We start from the raw sequence: 4,835 nt of genomic DNA on the forward strand, positions 1-4,835 counted from the left end.
ATAAAGTAATCAAAGTTTTCAAATCAAGAATAACGTGAATTAAAATATCTTCAACTCATGACAGTATTTCTCTTTACTGGTCAGTGTCAGAGACACAACAGCAAGCATCCTGTACCTCAAGACTTCCTTTTTCTTGCAGTAGTTACAGCACACAATACATCTCTAGGAGAACAACAGATGAAAAAAAAGCCCAACTAATTTCACAACCAAAGAGCGAACCCTCTCTTCTGCTAATTTTTTCTCTAGTAGAACATATCTACTCTGCAATAGAGTTTAGCCTTGTACCAATGCAAGAAGAGAGACAAAGAATTATGAAGCTATGAATCCCATTAGCATCAAAATGCAGCTATGGAGACAAGAGGATTTTACAGAGATAAGATATTTTTTGGAAGAGTACTAGGAGGAGGAAAAATTTCTTTTATAAAGCACTCATTTTTCATAGACCTGGAATCCACAGCACATTATAAAACTGACTTTGTTGCTGTTGTGTTTACTTTACAGCATTAATCACTAAAAGCTTGCTTAGGTGGGCAGGAAAAATCCATTTTCCATTGTATTAACTTCATACAATTTAAGAAGCCTTTCAAGACCCACATAAATGCAAGTAAACATTCTGAGTCTAGCTGGTCCTGTGCTAGCCTGGGCACACGGCTGCACAGGAACACATCCAGCTGGACCTGCCTTCTGCAGACATACCCGCGCTGCCACTCCAGAAGGCAGAAAGCACTTAAATCACAGCAGCTCCATCTACCCAACGTCTGATTTAAAGCCCTTAGGAAATTAGTATTTCCAGAGCACTGTTTCCAGTATTGCAGGGGCACGATTCTGTTTAATCCTACGTCCTTGGACAAGTGGTAGAATTCATAGGCAGAGCAAATGCACGGAGCAGAGAGGCACAGACAAAAGGGACCGGCGCATGCGACAGAGGGGAGAGGTGTCGTTTAAGCCACATCCCGGCTGCAATGCACAGGACATGTTTCCGAGGACAATGACCGCCTGTTCATAAATCCGTCGGGCAGCAAGCAGAACGGGCCAGCTACCGTTTAGGGACAGGAGATGCCTCCTCAGAGGTATTTGGTTCTGTGCAGCTTCTGCTGGACATGATATTTTAAAAAACACGGTGTTAAGGAAAGGTGCTACACATCAAGATACGGCAGGGAAGGGGGAGAGGAGACTCATCCTGTATCCCAGAGGGTTACCTGTGCAGGGGAGAAGTAAATATCTTTGTGTGCAGTCCTGGGATCTGGAGTTCGGGGATTTTTCCGACTGACATATGCTGAATAAACAGAGATCTCAATGCCCTTGGCCTGCCCAGTCTTCCTATTAAGGTTTGACTAGAACCAAGATGGGGGACAAAGGGAAGTACCAGAAAGGTTCAGTGCAGATATTTAACAAATTTCTTTCGTATCTGCAAAAAGCTCATGTGCATTTACAGTTCAGGAATATTGCTCCAGTGACAACATGCTGCCTTTACTCAGTTCTTAGTAAAATTATCTTATTACAACGTGAAGGAACAGATGGATTTGGTGCATGCATCTGGAGATAAACAAACCTAAGTCAGGTGTATGCAGAAACATGCACCAGGGCTTTTGAATTTTACTGTTCAGTCCCCCAGACAACCACATCTTCATACAATATATATCCATTGCTTTAGCACATAAACAGCATAGTCGAAGAACCAAACCGATGGTTGTGTACATGGAAGATTCCTAATACCCAGCTTGCCTTTTAAGAATTAAACACAGGTAGAAGGTACAATTGCTGCAGCAGAGAGCAGACACTTGAACTGCTCCAAAAAGGGAAAAAAACAAACAAACAAAAAAACCCCCACCAAAACCCCTCTCAGCTTGTATAATTCAGATTTTGACTAATGAGAAATCAGGGAAGAAAACTTCCCTATGGACTCACAGCTGATTCCCAGAACAAAAGCTCCCAAAGGGTCTTGAAGAAGGTTGATCTGAAAAACAGAAGATGACCACATAAGACAGTCAGAAGAACGCATTGCTGAAATCCTACCCCATGGCACCTAGTAGGAAGTGGATTTCTGCTAGAAAGGCTTTGCACGTTGTTGCCATGTTAGCAGGAGCCAGCGTGAAAGCTGTTTTGGCATGGCACGGCACGGCATTGTCACGGGTTTGTCCCCCACTCCTGCCCCTAACCTGCTGCTGGGCTGTTCACTACCACTCCGTAAGCTGTGTGTACACAGCTCCTTGCAGAAACTATCAAGAAAACTGTTGTAAAATTTCAGACTCACAAACGACACTCAGCTCGCACTTACTTCTAGAGGTATTTCAATGGAGTAATTATGCACTTTGCGTGGCTTGAGCACATATGATTTTCCCTCTCTCAAACGCAATTAGAGCTGCACAGAAGCAGAAAAAGATTTATGAACGCAACACCAGTAGAATCAATATATCAGATCAGATGGAAGACCATGATTTTGAGCTGCTACTGAACTATATTAAACCTCCTAAATTAACTTAATTAGGTGTCAAAACAAGTCTGCTGGATATATAAGAGAGATTTGTTTTTAAAAAACCTCAGTCTAGTTTAAAAAAGCAGGCCCAGCTCCCAATCAACATCACTCCTCCAGTAAACTTTTAAAAACTGCATATACCTTGAGATACCAGCCATCACCGCAAAAGTTTTCTTATTTATATATACATTTATATTTAGATAACAGGGATGTCAATATTCAGCAATTGACAGACAAAAAACAAATCAGAAATATCAGTCAAAAAACTGATTCAGGAGAAAATAGGGAGACAATTTAGGATGGAAGCCAGCCTTTACATGCCTAAACTTCCTATGAGCCCTCAGTACAGCTGCAATTAGCTCTTCACAGATCTGGATGGAAACAGCCACATCAGAAGACATTGAACTTTTATTTTTATATATACATATATATAAACACTACATCCCTGCCCTTCTTATTTCTCTTTTCCATGCTTTTTTCACTTTCCATACACTTAAGGCAGCATTTAGAGTAGCCTTTCTAAACAATTAGCAAGCGCTCCCATGGCCCGCTCTGATCTGAAGCCGGTGACAGATCAATGTGTGTGCAGCTGGAACAGGCACATTGTATTGGGGGTGCCCACAGTGTCAGAACCCACTGCAAACACCTGGACAGAACGAAGAAAGCACGAGGGCATCTCCCCACCAGCATGATAAGGTGCACAGAGAAATTGGAAAGGAGCGTCACTTACAATTTTTGTGGTGCAGCAACCTCCTATGCCCAATGGAAAAGCAGCTTGAAAGTATTTTAGGCATCTGAAACATGAGAATGTTATTCCATTGCAGGCCCAGAGATTTAAGCTTAAGTCAGGGGGAAAAAAACCTAGGCCTGGATTGGTTTTCCTTTTAGCAGTGGCAGAATCTCACCCGTGCTGTCACACATTGTTTCGGAGATGTTGTTATTCATTAGCACTGCAGGACTGAGCAAAGATCTCCTCCTCCTCTAGAGATGGGGCACAGAAGGATAATGCACGCTGCTCAGAAGGGCTGAAGGTGTAACGAAACTACGGTTCACTCTGCTCCCAGCAGGCACCTACCTGCTGCAGCCCTGGAGAGGCAACATGCTCATGGCCAGGAAGATAAACCAAGGTTCTGCCCCATTTTGGCAGCGCGGGTTTGCAGAAGGGGGTCTCACGAAGCACGTGCTCCATGTCTACACCCGGAGGAGCCGAGTGAGAATAATTCCTCTTCTCTTCCTCATGGCTCTAGGGAACACAATCAGAAATGATATGTACCTTGTTTTTTAACCCAAACAGGATGTTGTTTCTTAACGTGGCTGCCGTGCTTGCATCAATATTGCTGCAGACAAAATGAAACTATTATGAAAAAAACCAAACCATTATCAGACAAAAGCAATTGGGAGAAAGAAGAGAGCTGATCATCAGACGATTTGAACCCAATTTAATGTTTTTAAGTGCTGCCTCCAGGCTGCTGCCTCAAGGAGGGCAGTCTGAGCAAGCAGATGAACTCTACTCCTCTCCTGTGAACAGGGAGCAAACCCACCACCGCAGGCTTCCTTTCACAGCTCTCTCCAGGCCAGTCAAGCCCACAACCAAGAGGCTGGTTCAAAAGGCTCATCGCTGAGAGCCTGCCACACCGAGGTCCGGGCGCAGGGAGACCGCAGCTGACAAGCCCCACCGGTCAGCCTGGGCTTGCCCTGACAGCGTGCGTTCCTCCTGACGTCCCCGCGCAGCGGCACCGCGGACTGCAGCGGCTGCATCCCAGCCTTCAGGTCTACAGGGCCACGCAGTTCATACCACGTGGTGGGAATTCGGTATTTACCTAAAAAAGAGCGTTTTCCCCCTGTCCAGGGGTAGGGTCGAAGCCTCTTAACAAAATACTCGCCTGTAAGGTAGTCTAAAATATAAAATCGTTCACACCTAATGAAAGGCTGTGGAGAAGCAAAAAGAGTATTGTGGTGAGCTGGCATCTGTGCAAGTCACTGCCTGGGCACAGAGGCAGAAGCGAACCTGCCAAGAAGAATTTCAGATCAAAATATTCTCGGTGGGTGACAATGCGATACACAGAGACGTGGAGGAAACCTTTCTCCAGGAACTTGAACAAATAGCTATTCTGCTGGAAATAAATCCAAAACAAAGGTGGTAATAGAAAGTAAGAGCTGTTGACAGGCGTTAGCACAGGGCTCTGGCCCACACAGACTTTTCTGCGTGTGAAAAATCAGCAGCACTCACCTCAGGCTTATTTTGACATCTATCAGACTTGCTCACCACGCTATCTGGTGGACCGGCATGCTGCGGTTCAACCTGACAGGGACCGTGGAAGGGACGAGGGCATTTCCACTGCAGAGGCAAAGCCACACT

The 4,835-nt window shown here is 44.9% G+C and overlaps 1 long non-coding RNA gene across 1 annotated transcript; it reads right to left on the reverse strand.

Annotated features, from left to right (window-relative positions):
* Positions 1-1,611: 1,611 nt before the first annotated feature.
* On the reverse strand, positions 1,612-4,246 carry LOC138688820 (uncharacterized). Its single transcript, XR_011327626.1, has 4 exons — positions 3,750-4,246; positions 3,207-3,315; positions 2,312-2,362; positions 1,612-1,957 (listed from the first exon to the last, which is right to left on the reverse strand). It is a non-coding gene; the product is annotated as an uncharacterized lncRNA (long non-coding RNA).
* Positions 4,247-4,835: the final 589 nt, after the last annotated feature.

Source organism: Haliaeetus albicilla, chromosome 2, assembly GCF_947461875.1.
Source record: "Haliaeetus albicilla chromosome 2, bHalAlb1.1, whole genome shotgun sequence".
NCBI classification, from domain to species: Eukaryota; Metazoa; Chordata; class Aves; order Accipitriformes; family Accipitridae; genus Haliaeetus; species Haliaeetus albicilla.